Source organism: Chelonoidis abingdonii, chromosome 8 (assembly GCF_003597395.2).
Source record: "Chelonoidis abingdonii isolate Lonesome George chromosome 8, CheloAbing_2.0, whole genome shotgun sequence".
In the NCBI taxonomy this organism is placed as follows: Eukaryota; Metazoa; Chordata; order Testudines; family Testudinidae; genus Chelonoidis; species Chelonoidis abingdonii.
The window spans coordinates 84,735,315-84,749,903 of NC_133776.1; the positions used below are offsets into that span (position 1 = coordinate 84,735,315).

At 43.9% G+C, this 14,589-nt stretch overlaps 1 long non-coding RNA gene across 1 annotated transcript; it reads left to right on the plus strand.

The window, feature by feature from the left end:
- The first annotated feature begins 6,425 nt into the window (after window positions 1–6,425).
- LOC116819807 (uncharacterized) lies at window positions 6,426–12,938 on the plus strand. Its single transcript, XR_004372485.2, has 3 exons — window positions 6,426–6,510; window positions 10,537–10,818; window positions 12,817–12,938. It is a non-coding gene; the product is annotated as an uncharacterized LOC116819807 (long non-coding RNA).
- The last annotated feature ends 1,651 nt before the right edge of the window (window positions 12,939–14,589 follow it).

The window sequence follows — 14,589 nt, forward strand, 5'->3', positions numbered from 1 at the left end:
GCTTTGAGAGTTTCAGACGAAAGGGACTTTCTGGGCCAAATGCGGTCTCTCTGTTATGTTGGTTCAAACTAGTTGACTTTAGTGCAGCTGCATTGATGTGGACGAGAGCAGAATTTAATCAAATACATGCAAAGTATTATTCCTTGTGCAGAACTACAGGGGGACTCAAGATCATAGTGGGCCTTGTATTGCCTTCATCTGGCCCTAACTGCACTCCACTTTCCCAAAATCTGCGTCCTTCCTGGCATTCAAGGCACCAGTCTCAGCACAACTGACGGGCCGCTGAATGCGAGCACAAGGGAACCGATGCTGGTAAACCCGCAGTTGTTGGAAAAAGATCAGCGGGGCTGATGAACTGTAAGAAGGGACCTGAACTTGGCATGTTAAAAGGGCCACTCTGAGTCTGTTGACTGCAGCATGTAGAAATGATGGGGCCTGATTCTAAACGCGCTTATACTAGAGATGGCTCTTGAATTTGGTGAGATTACCTGGGTTTTATATTGTCTAAATGAGATCATGCTGTGGATAGGAACATAGAAAACATAAGTACTGCTGAATTGGATTGGACCCAGGGGCCATCTAGTTCAGTACCCAGTCTCCAATGATGGCTAGTACCAGATAATCCTCCAGTAGGCAGATGTAGAATAATCTGCCCCTCATATCAGGTCTCATCCTGATTGCACTGGGACATTGACTTAAGCATGGGGGCAGGAGGTTTAGTATCCTTTCCAAAATGTTTGTTATTAAGATAGCCAGAGTTATAATTGTCACCTCTATCAGCCAATCCCTTCTCGGCTCCTTTGTGAATCTGAATTGGGTAGGATGTGCCCACACTGCTAATGGTGCTGTCTGAGGAGAAGTACAGCTGTGAGCAGCTCCTCGACAGTGCTGGCAGCCCACTAATAAAGCTGAGTTGACATTGTCTGCCAGTAAAAAGGAAGCGAGGGACCAATGAAAATTAATGGAGGGCTGGTTGTGAGAGACCTCTTTTTTTCAGGCTTAATTAGTGGTGGATGTGACTCGGCTCATAAACCTGTCCCCATGCGGATACACTTTGCCAAGGTTTCTTATTTGGCTTCTATGTTCCAATTCATTTATTTTACAATACAATTCTCATGCAAGTGTGTCTGGGAGCTCAGGAAGTGACATCCCAGTGTCCTAGACTGTTTGTTAGCTGACACTTCATGTTTCTTAATGAAACATCATTCCTTTTCCACTAGGGCAGGTTTTCGCTTCATGCTAAGCCCTAGTGAGCACACTCACCCAGCAGGACACAATAATAAGAAGAGATCAATCCCAAAAGATATTCTACTGTGGATCTTCAGGGTTGGGGGGGCTTTCTTAGTGGTCTATGTCATACCAAGGATGCTGAGAGGGAGCCATCAGCATCCACTCATTGAAAGGTTTTAAAGATGCATTGTTGAAGAAAGCAAAACAAAGGAAAAATACAGCTCCTGAACCAGATGTTGCTTTCTGTGACAGTGGTGTAAGTCTGGAATAAATGTATTTAAATCAGTGGAGTCACTTCAGATTTAAATTGCATAACTGAAAATGGAATCAAGCTCTACATTTTCTTTAAACAGAGCATCTTTGCTATTTCCTCCTCCATAACAAACACACCTGGCAACCGACCTTGTTTTTATTTCCCCCTGCCCTGCAGTCAGCAAGGATGCTATTCACTGATTGTCAATAGAGCTGAATCAGAATCCATTTTATATCTGAGATAGAGGCTGGTAATGAAGACCCATAAAAAGAAAAAGCATTGCATTATCACAAGCATAACAACTTTTCCTCTTTCTCAAAAACCTGCGTGTTAATGACAGACCTGCAATCACGAATGAGGAGCATTACTTTGCTGCCTGTAATAAGATATTCATGATTGTTTTCATGATAAACTCCTGTGAGTCAAAGCTTTCTATAAATACATACTAACAGATATAAGCTAAAGTTTGGGGAGGGGGAGGCACATGGATTTTAATTTGTTTTCATCAAACTTGAGAACCCATTAGATCATCTAGGCTGAACTCCTGTATGTCAGCTTAACTTCTGTACCTGGAAAGATAATAGAGCAAATAATCAAACAATCAATTTTCAAACATATAGAAGAAAAAGTGATAAGTAAAAATCAGCATGGATTTGTCAAGAACAAATCATGTCAAACTAACCTGATAGCTTTCTTTGACAAGGTAACAAGCCTTGTGGATGGGAGGGGAAAGCATGGTATATCTTGGTATAGATATACCAAGTCTTGGTATATCTTGACTTTAGTAAAGCTTCTGATACTGTCTCACATGCTCTTCTTATAAACAAACTAGGGAAATACAACCTAGATGGAGCTACTATAAGGTGGGTGCAAAACTGGTTGGAAAACCATTCCCAGAGAGCAGTTATCAGTGGTTCACAGTCAGGCTGGAAGGGCATAACAAGTAGGGTCCCGCAGGAATCAGTTCTGGGTCCGGTTCTGTTCAATATCTTCTTCAATGATTTAGATAATGGCATGGAGAGTACACTTGTAAAGTTTGCAGATGATACCGAACTGGGAGGGATTGCAAGTGCTTTGGAGGATAGGATTATAATTCAAAATGATCTGGACAAACAGGAGAAATGGTCATAAGTAAATAGGATGAAATTCAATAAGGATAAATGCAAAGTACTCCACTTAGGAAGGAACAATCAGTTGCACACATACAAAATGGGAAATGTTTGCCTAGGAAGAAGTACTGTAGAAAGGGATCTGGGGTTTATAGTGGACTATAAGCTATATATGAGTCAACAGTGAAACACTGTTGCAAAAAAAAAAAAAAAAAAAAAATGTCATTCTGGGATGTATTAGCAGGAGTGTTGTAAGCAAGACACACGTAGTAATTCTTCCACTCTGATTAATCAAAACAAAGCCATGATCACTTCATTTTGAAAAATCCATGCTTATCTGGAGGCCACAACGATGTTTTGGGTTTCAGTTGAAAGTCAAATCTGAATTTTCCAAAAGAGCTAAAGCTTTGTGTCCAGCCCACCTGAGAGAGTTTAGATCTGTTCCCACATTGCTGTGGTGCTCAGCTCTTTGAGTTGAATTTAAGCCCATCAACTCTGCTGAAAAGTGCTAAACCCATTTCTCCTCTGTCTCTTTAGGTTCACCACTGGGCAGCATTTTGCAGTATCATGGAGATTTCCTGTATGCTCTTGCGGGAAAAGACTGCTTTTATTTTTGTATACTACATAGTATCAAACATGTTGTGAGTGCTAAATCAACAATATTCATGTCCACCTGGAATTTTTCATCCATCTAACCAGATCATTCAGCTGGTAAATATCACAGCCTCCATTGTGCCACGAAACATTCTATGGACTGTTCCACTGTCTTCTCCAGAGAGGTAGAGAGAACAATTTTGATGAGGAGGCAGAAGCACACTTTACGTTATTTCTCTTTTGAATATGTAGGAAACAATGCTGACACTGGGAAAACCAGGGTGCTTTAGACACCAGCATTAGGATGTCTGATTGTGTGCAGAATGGTCATTGTCTTGGTGCATGTGTTTGAGATGAGAATGTTAGCAATTTTTGCCTGTCACATGAACTGCTCCCACTACGGATGAGGCTACAACTGAAAAAAAAAAAAAAAGATCAGTTTCAGCTGTTGTATTTCTATAATGCTTTTGCACTTTGGCACAAGTGTAAGTGCCTCACTTACCATTGCAGGATTCCCCAGCGATCTGCGGGGGATTCAGATTAGAACATGTTCTGAAACTGTCTCTTGTGCCAGAACGATACTGGTTTAAGAGAGAAGATCAGCACAGATATTTAAGGGGCTGGAGGGAATGACTTCTAAGGAGGGAGCTAAGTGACATAGACACCCATTATCTCATTAAATATCCACAGAAGTCTTATTTGGGCGAGACCTGCGACTTTGGCAGAATCATTGTTGTGCCGCATTGTCCCTTGGAGTATGGGGACTGGCTGAGGTATGGGATACAAGCAGTAGGGGAAAGGGAGAGAGTCCCAAGGTGGCTTAGATGCCATAATGGTGAGGGCCAGGAGTAGAAAGATGGGGGAGCAGCCTAGAGGCATTCAGAAGGCATGCATACAGCTATACAGCCTAGGCAACGTACTCCGTAGCTCTCTTAACCCTTCATGTGGCCTCCACGCTGCATTTTGTACTGAACTGCTGCAGTTTGCTCCTGTCTGTGCCACCCAGCTGCGGTGAACATACGCTGCCTGACAGAGAGAGCATGGCCAAGTGACAATGAAAGCTGTGCATGAGCAATGTACACAAGGGTACAAAGGGTGTAAACACTGGTGAGGAAAGGGAATTCCTTGTAGTGGGTCTCGAGTGGGTGGGATATAACTAAGAGTATTGGGATGAAACCAAGCAAAGGAAAATATAGACTAGACAGCAGGGGAGAGGGCCAAATTTGTCTCTAGTGTAACCCCATTAAAGACAAATTTGGCTCAGACAGTTCTAGCAGTGAAGACTATTAGCCCCAGTCTCTCCAGTGGAATCCTCATCATTTGCATAATTTAAAAGTGGACTGGACAAAGTCCTGGCACAGGCACAATAGGGAACAGTCCGACATTGGCCATGGGAAGGTACTGACTAGGTCTTTTCCCTCTCTGATTCTCGGGGATTGTATTCAGCTGATGCATTATAAAGGAGCAGAGTGGATAGCGTGGCAGTAGGTGGTCCACCAGCATTCTCCAGATAGTTTATCACATGGCAAACTGAGGGAAGGGCTGGTTTCATTTTGCTTTCTTAAAGAAACAGATAATATAGTATAAAGATATACACACTAGTTCCTGCTCCCAAGATTCAGGTCCCTGACAGCCCTTGAGTTTTAGGAGCTGGTGTCACCATGCCTCAGTGGGTCACAGCTAAGAATACCAAATTCATGACAGACTGCTCAGAAATAGGGCAGGTTCACCCAAACTGGTGGCTATTCTTCCATATGATATACCAAACTAATAACAAAAGTAAACTTTGTCTCACTCTGCTGAGTAACAAGAAGTTCAAAATGCAGTCTCCCTGCTTTACTACCCAGACACTGGACCATCTGATGAATGGTTCCTGAAAACCAATTTCATCACATAGTGTCCTCTAATCCCAAGAGATCAGCCACATAGCTGAGTCAATATATAAAACTCAGATCTCACCCACTAATCATGCTATTGCCAATCCTGTAGTAACTAAAATATAAAGTTTTTTTATAACGAAAAGAAGAGGAGAGTTAAAATGGTTTAGGAAGTCATGTACATGCAATCATTGCAAAGTTCTTGAATCAGATTTGCAGCACTGATGTTACAGACTGCTGGTTTGTGAAGTCTCTGGTAACTTCCAGAAGACTGGAAGGTCCTCAGTCCCTAGTCAATATGCTCCTTTTAATGCATGTCCACAGTCCAGAGATCAGAGCAGGGAAGAGGTAAAATGGAGATGCGTCCAAGGTGCTTTATACCTTCTCCCATGTGGAGGGGCTGCTCTCGATCTTAGTTTATGGAAAATTACAGGCACAGGATGGAGTCCAGGATCACATGAGCAAGTCACAAGCCCTTGCAAGCTTTTATGACTCATAGGAGCAGCCATTACCCATATTTTGGCTGAAGTGTCCAGAGGAAGGCTCACCTGGAGGGGACAAGCTTGTTCTGTGTCAGACTGTGTTCTTTAATGAGCCATTGACTTGAATGGTTCATTCACAATGTGCTGGCTTGACTGAATGTAAACTACCTTGTGGGTGTTACTCCAGGAGCAAACACATGGGAAACATTGGTACATAGTCAATATTCATCACTTTAGATACAAAGATGATACATACAGATAAACAGGACAATCATATTTGATAGATTGTAACTTTTCCATTGATACCTTACATGACATATTTTGTACAAGATTTGTTGCAACTGTCTAATAGTGGCAATGTTAATGATACAAATGGTCATATTTCCATCATACAGCATCACAGCCAGCATCATGCAATTTGGTGTGCAAAGCCCAGCCGGCACTGTGTATATGTCCTCCAGTAGCTGTAACAGCCATAATTGCAGGTGGCATTCAGAGGGCAAAAGATGCACTTTTTCTTGCTTTTTGCATTGAACCCCTTCCCATTGCCGAGGGTTGAATTGACATGCAGGAGGTCACCTTGTCCCCAACAGCATGACAATTGATCAGAACATCATGGAACCTGAGGCTAGAGAACAGGACCGCTTAGGTCCTGATCTCCACCTTCTCTCTGCCAGGTCAGGGTTGATTCTGCTTTGTCCGTTTTGCTGTTTGCTGGGTTTGGAAAGCTTTGAGTGCTCCCGGGAGGGGTGGATTGGTGGGGATAACTGCAGGTGAGGAAGTCACAAAGGGACAATGAATTCAATTTATCAGATGATGTTTATCGTGTGAGCATAGTCAAATTATTGTCATCATCGTTATTTATTACAGCTTGACACTGCACACAAGGAAGAAGATAAAACCTCTGTCCTAAGAAACATGTTGTAGCTATTAAGATGGACACAGAAGTGGGCTGTCTAATCTAGGTAAGTATAATGTGTGCAATCTGAGACCCACCATTTCACATGTTAAGGATAGCCAGAGCCACAGAGTGAGTTCCCTGAAGTTCTGGTTTGTTAGGAGCCAAGGTGTGGGTTTGGGTCTGTCTCTACATCCTGCCTTCCAACATTTGCACTGCTTTAATACCTTTGGATCAGAGATTGCAGTGTAGCCATGATAACTGGTCATGTTTTGCTGTGTGCTGTCAGACTGAATTCAGAGCAGTCTCATTGAAACTGCTGGGGAAAAGGCTTGGAGGGGGGGGTGTCTCATTCATTGTTTTGCAGAAGGATGGGAGATTATCGTGAATTGATATGCAGCAGATTTGAAATATTTTGGGTCTCTCTTTTTGACAGATGACATGAAGTTTTTTTGTTGATGTTGTTTTAAGGCGGCTTGGAGGCTAAAAATAGAGCAATGTTAGCCTGTCTGGAATATTACAGTGTGAATCTCCAGCAAGCTGCTATTCAGAGCTGACCTTCAAAGCTGAAAAGCCAGCTGTGTGAAGTTTGTTGCATCCTGCTGTCACTCTTGCGCATTGGCTGGTGGCTGCCCAGTGTGCTTGGCTATTTTAAAAGGATGGATTGAACAGCCCAGGGAATAAGTTTGCCTCTGCCATCTTGCAAAGAGCCACCTGACAAAACTTTTACTTTCCCATTCAAATGGCCAGGTTAGCTATGCAGGTGAGCCTGAACTGCAAGATCCAGGTCTGGAGCCAGCTGTCTTTGGAGTTCAGAGGTGCTGAGATCAGAGGGTTTTGCTTCAGTTCCATCTCTTACCATGTGGTGCATTTAAAATGCAAGATCACTATGTTCTGATTTAAAGGGAAAAAATATATTTGTGTAGGGACCCTGGGCTTGGTCCACCTTCATACATTGTACCAAAGCCTATTACGACCTCATTCAGTGCACAGAATTGATCTGCTCTGGGGATGGATCAGAGTTGTGTACTGAAGGAGACAGTTGTCTGTAAGATCCCCTGTGTCATCTGTTGCTGAAGATGGAAGGTGTGTAGTGAATGAGGCTAGGGACTGCAGGAAGAGAAAGGATAGCTTCAAGGCTAAGAAAATTAAGTGCTGCCCTGGAGAACTGGATTCTACCTCTGCCTGTGTCACAGACTTCCTCATCTAAACCCAACTTTTCACAGGTGTAACTAATTGTGTGTTCCTCTTTTCAGGGTACCTCACCTGAGACCCAAGGATTTGATTTGCAGAAGTGCTGAGCACTGACAGCTGCAAGCTGTTATTTGAGCAGATAAAGTGCTGCATAATGCTTAGTACTCTGAAAAATCAGGCATCTCATACGGGGCACCAAATATTAATGGATACTTTTGGGTTATTGAAATCACTGAATACTTAATCCCTCTTTGCCTTAGTTTCCCATCTGTAAAATGGGCATAATACCACTCTCTCACAGCACAGGGGTATTGTAAAAAAACATTAATTAATGTTTATGAAGGACTCAGATACAGCACTATAGTGATGCGCAACATAGAAAAGGCCCTGAGGAAGTTCATAATTCTGTTTTCAGAGTAGGGTTTGAATAGTGTGCCATAAATATAGCCTGGGGCTACACATTGAACAATAAGGAGCAAACAAACTATTGAATAGCTGCTCATTATTTGAGCATTGTCTGTCCTGTGTACTGAATGAGGCAGGGGATCTGTGGGAAAAAAAAAATCTGATCATGCAATTTAAGACTGTATCATGCATACTATGGCAGAGCTCCAACCTTGGCCTCGCGAGCAGGGCTGCCCAGAGGGGGCAGGGGCAAGTGAGGCAATTTTCCCCAAGCCCCAGGCCCTACAGGGGCCCCCACAAGAATATAGTATTCTATAGTATTGCAACTTTTTTTATGGAAGGGGCCCCCGAAGTTGCTTTGTCCCAGGTTCCCTCAATCCTCTGGGCAGCCCTGCCCATGGGTCCCGTGCTTCTAGGCAGTTTGTGTCAGCTTCAGTGGCTCACTGAGACCCTCCACATAGCCCTTCTCTCTCTAGGCCAGGATTACAGTCTACTGAGCCCTTTTCATCATAAGCCAGCGAGGAGGTTGGTGAGAGAACTCCCACAGTCTCTGTTGTCCCTAGGGCTTATTTCAGAACAGTTTACCCTCCTGTCCTGACAGAGGCCTGTCTTCCCTTTCCAGGAGGTGTTTCTGTAGTGGCAGTTTGGGGGGGAACCCAGGCCTGCCCTCTACTCTGGGTTCTGGCCCAGGGACCCTAATGGTAGCAGCTGATCTTTCACTGCCAGAGTTGCTACATTTCCCTGGGCCACTTCCCCACAGCTCTCCCGCTTCTCCCTTCTTCACCTTACCTTAGGGCTCCCTTAACAATGGCTTGAGGGTATCTTCATTAACCAGCCCTTCAGCCATACTTCCTTTCCTCTGGCTCTCTTCAGCCTGACTAGAGTGAACCCTTTTATAGTATCAAAAGGGCCTTAATTAGAGTCAAGTATTCACATTACCTTAATGTTCTTACCTGACTCTTTGCAGGTTAATTAGAGTCAAGTGTTCTCATTAGTCTGGAGCAGCCCCTGCTCTGGTCAGTCAGGGAACAGAAAACTGCTAATCCAGTGGCCAGTATATCTGCCTTCTACTACTTTGTTGTACCCTGTTGTACCCAGCTGGCCTGGGTCTATCACAATATGCACACGGGGGCTGAATTAAAGTTACACAGACAACCGCAATTCTGGCATTGTCTCTGTACAGGGACCAACGAATTGTGTGAAGCTTGAACTACTTTCCTTTTCCTAGAGGTGTATCTGTCCAAGCCAGGTCTGATGGTGCAGGAAATGCTTATATTACCATTGTCCATGATGCATCTGTTCTGTTGATAAGCAAGAGACATCAGTCTGGTGCTGTCAATATGGAAACTTTCACTGGCATAAAATTCACTTAACAAAATCAAACAAGGATCCAGGAATCTGTGCAGCAGCTACCTGAGCTGGCTTTGTGACTTCCTCCTTAATACCTGCCACATTGTCCCTGCAGACATTTTTTATGATCCTAGTTTCATAAGCGCATTTATGAATCTGCCCCCAGAGATTAATTACATTGAAGCGCCGGCATAGACATCTCATAAATCAGCATGAGGACACCTACAGCTATTAATGTATTCGCCAGTTGAATTCCATTTTTTTAGAACAATAAATCGAGGTAATGGGGCTGTGCATTTCACTCTGTACCTGAGAAATCACACGGCGGTGAAATGGCAGGTGAATGAGTGAAATGATTTCAACAGAGTAAGGCAGATTTTCCAAAACTATAGCATAGGAGTAGACTACACTTCCTTCCTCGCCACTCTTCCCGCATTCACCGAATCAGCCAAGGAACAAGCAGCAGTGCTGTGTCATCCCAGTTGCTCAGAACTTTCTCTAAACATTTCCTTGGGACTGAAACTTCACTTGAGGGGGGAAATGTAGCCCAGATGCAATAACTAGAAACAGGATCAAACCAAAATCCTTTATATAGCCCCCCAGCGCATCATTCCTCCCCTACATAGCCATACATTCCTTTTGAGACCTCAAAAGTATGCTAGGTGCTTCCCATAAACAAGTGACTCTCCCAAACAGATTACAGACTAAATTCAACATGATACAACAGTTGAGGGCTGGCTGGCTATGTTGTACTGCCACCCATCAATCTCATATTTTAGGACCACATTTAGAAGATATTTAGGTGCTAACGATGCAGCTAGGCACCTTGGGGGATTTTCTGAAGTGCCTAAGCACCTAAGTCCCATTAAATCTGACAAGATCTGGCCTTTATCACCTTCCAGGTAAAATGGATGAGTAATAGGGAGGTCCTTCATGGAATCTGTTTTTTTTTCTCTCCCTTTTCTCATCAGCAACAAAAGTGCTGAGTGGAAAAGAAGGTAAAAAGGATACCAGTGAGATCATGAGTATCAGGACCCTAGGAAGGGTTATGCCCAGTGAGGAGAATGTGTACATTTTTTATAATATTTTTAATGGATAATGTGTGACTCAGTTTCCCCACTTGCTTGGTATTGTTATCCAGTAGGTGTGGAAGAGTTAAATTCTCCTGTGGGACCTGGAGATAACTGATACCTGCACTTGTATGAATTAACTATCAAGAACTGTCCACATATGAATGCAGTTGCCTCGGAGATGCACTGGAGGCCAAACAGCGGACACGAACTTTTAATGATGGAAGCCAAGAGAAGCAGAACATGTGCAGCATGCTGCGACTTGAGACAAAGGGGTGTGAGCAGACTGTGAGACATGATGGCTGTTGCCTAGGGCAGGAGAGATGAAATCTCAGAGGTTTTGGAGAAGAAGGCAGGTAACACTGCCCACATGGGCTCTCCATGAAGTTGTGTTTTTTCTGGACTAGCCTAGGAATCCTTGATTACTGTGTTCCAGTTGACTAATAAATGCTGGCTTGTTTTGAAAAGGCTGCTGTGCATTGCTGCACAGGCCTGCTGGTGGGATTGCTCTCCAAAGGAGTAAAGTCTTTACCTGCGGTCTAAACTCATTTGAATTCATTGGAGAGCCATGGTGAGAAACAGGAGTGCAGAAGCCAGAGGGCACAGTCTCAGGGTAATGGAGCTGCAGGTCTAACCCTGGCAAAAAAAGGGGAAGCCTGGGGCCTTGCTCAATAAAGGAGATGCTCACAGAGAGACTGAATTATAGCTGGAGGCACAGCACCCCTGACACCAGGATGCTGAGTTCAGGGGACCAATGGTGAGACCCAATGTGGCCCTTCCCATGTTCCTCTCTGCTAACAGACAATCATACATCCCAGCTCTGACTGGCAGCTGAGCTGCTGCAGCCTGTACATTTACACAAAGCAAATGTGATGTTTCCCAAAGAGGGAAAGAAAAAGACGGCAGCATAGGGCTGCAGAAACAAGGGAAAGTGAAGTGACAGACAGTTGACAGTGTAAGCAAAGTGTAAATGAAGCCTGTCTGCCAGAGCCAGTGTGAAGGTGAAAGCAATTGCACTAGCTGAATGTGTTTCTTCCCTCTGCCTGTAATCACCTCCTGTTCCCAGCAGGCATATTGGAAAGGTGGGTAATGTTGGTCCTTGTGATAGCAGGTCGGAGCACGTCTGCCATGTATCCTCAGCTGTCCACTTACACTGGAGTTGCAAGAGAGTTGGCCAGAATGACTGAGTTGGTTATGGGCTGGGGAGGAGGTTTCTATCCATGGCTGTCCACTTAGCTAGTCCTGTGTCAGGAAGAAGACCCTGTAAAGCCAAAGATTGTTACTGCTGTAGCGCAGCTCTTCAGATAGCGCTACAGACATCCCAGCCATGAGAGAACTCATAGATGTGTCTGTCTGTGAGATATGCCTAGAGCACCTTCAAGAAAAGACCAGCACCTTCCTGTTTGGTCAAGGAGAGTGGCTTTCTCCCATCCGGCAGAACCACTGCTTACCGACCACAGGGCTCTTGGTTCATTTGCTGGGTATGACAGTGTGCACAACTCATTCGTGTGGCAAGTCTAGTCACCTGGTGAACAACTCTGCTACCTGCTAAGTCTGCTCCAGGATTGGACCATCAGTGAGAGGACAAACCACTATCTACATTATCTGCTAGTGTTTAACTGTCTCTTGTCAGATAGATTCGTGTTTGAAAGGACCCCAGTGTGCTCCCATATTTGACTGATAAAAATTATTCTATGCACCCACTACTGTGGTTGCAACACAATAAACTACCCACAAATGTTAGTACCAATACCTCCCTCTCCTGTAATATCCTAGGCAATCACAGTAACTAACCTAGCAATTGTCTATATCAGGGGTCAACAACCTTTCAGAAGTGGTGTGCTGAGTTTTCGTTTATTCGCTCTAATTTAAGGTTTTGCATGCCAATAATACATGTTAACATTTTTAGAAGGTCTCTTTCTATAAGTCTTTAATATATAACTAAACTATTGTTGTATGTAAAATAAATAAGCTCATGCTCCAAAACGTCTGTTAGTCTATAAGGTGCCACAGGATTCTCTGCTGCTTTTACAGATCCAGACTAACACGGCTACCCCTCTGATACTTCATTTAAAATGAAATTAAAATGCAGAGCCCCCCAGAGGTGGCCAGGACCTGGGCAGTGTGAGTGCCACTGAAAATCAGCTCGTGTGCCACAGGTTGCCTACCCCGGTCTATATGCTCAGTGCTAGACTACCAGGCATGCCTTGCATTCTGCTCTGAGAGGGAGTGGATATCACAGCCAGGAACCTAGGGTGACCATTCCCAATATTTGGGGCTTTTTCTTCTATAGGCACCTATTACCCCCCACCCCCATCCCACTTTTTCACTCTTGCTGTCTGGTAACCCTACAGGAACCCCTCCTGAAAATGCCCTGCCTCCAGTCCTCAAGAGCGCACCTCTACGGACCACGCAAGAGGGTTCTTCAGTTGACTTTTGCAGTTGCCATGGTACTCAAGGGGAAAGATGGTCCTTACAAGAGGTAGGTCCCATGCTTTATACTGCTTTATAGCTGACCCATTCTACTTAAGCAAGTGGGCCACTTCACTTTGCATAGCTGTAACTTCCAAGCTGTCTTTGGGATTGTCCCCAGTAGAGTTCAATGCAACAGTTCAACCTGGAGATGCAAAGGTATCTAGACCTATGATGAGAGCAGCCTGATCAACAGAAGGTTGCAAACCCTCAGCAACGCAGAAAAGTGAAAAAGCAACGTGAGCCACTGCTGCTACCAAGAGCAGGGTCAAGTCCAAAAGTACCCCAAGATTCTGAACCTCTGTGGCAAGGGCTGAACATACCCTTCTACCAAATGGAGCAGTCACAACCCCTGCCAGTTCCCCTACTTATTTCCCTTGCAGGATTGAGTCCAAAGTTAAAGGCAAATCAGGGCCACAACTGATAATTACATGATAACATGCTGTTTCTAAAATAATAGAATGTAAGATCATGCAACTAATCTCTGCAAATAACTCAGTCTGCAGAAAAAAATTGGTGAATAATTTCAAACAACAAACAGACCTGAGAAAATTGTCTGGTGGCTGGCAGCAATTTGCAGACAGATGCAGAAGAAATTGGTTGAGTGAGTTTGCTCAGTTTGTGTCACAACCAACACTTGTTACATTGAAAGACGCAAGTTAAATCACCTTAGACCCTTACCACACTAAGGGTTGTTTGACACCTTTTCAGTCAGGTTTTCAACTTAACATCAAGGCTATTCTCTAGTGTACACAGAACAAATGATTCAGGCTTTTGGTTACTCAGCACCCATTGCTACGCACAACAGAGAGAAAGGATCGAGGTTTCACTGTGTCTACATGCATTGATGCTCATTGCTCCAAGCACTGGGGACTCAGAGTTAGCACTGTCATATTACACCATTAAAATATGACTATCCATTGAGATTCCACATCCTCTGCCTGGCAGGTCAGATAAATCCCAGAGCACTGAGTTAAAAATGTTACTTGTTGTTCTATTAACTCTAGCATGCTAACAGGCACTAGTTCATGCCCTATCTTTTCCTTGTGCTTCTGTCAGAGTGTCTGTTTGACAGATGCCACTTGTCTGCTAGGGTTGCAAAGGCAGATGACTGGGACTTGTTGACTTGCCTCGTCAGCTGTGCCCTGAATCTACGATTCAAAACTATTTCAGCCAGATAATATTTTCAAGGTTGTTTTTAAATCTCATGTGTGACCCAAGGATATACATTTTTTGGCTGGGGGAGACAGGGTATGGAGAGGAGTCCACTTCCACGGTGAACGGAAGAAATCAGGACATGTGGTTTAGCTCATAGTGCTAAAGACTCCTGATAAATAATAATAGTAACATGAGGAATCTATTAGTGTTATAGTTTAGCCTGAGCTTCCACTCATCTATTTTTTGTACAAAATTCCATATGCTGCTATCATAAACAAATAGCTAAGGGTTAATGTCTCTTTCACCTGCAAAGGGGTAACAAACAACACCCAACCAGAGGACCAATCAGGAAACAAGATATTTTCAAATCTCAAGGGAGGGAAGTTTTTGGGTGTGGGTCCTTTGTTCTGTGTCTGTTGCTCTCTAGGCTCTGAGGGTGATCACACTATCTCCAGGCTCTTTCTAATTTTTCTGTATTCCAATGTGTTTATAAGTTA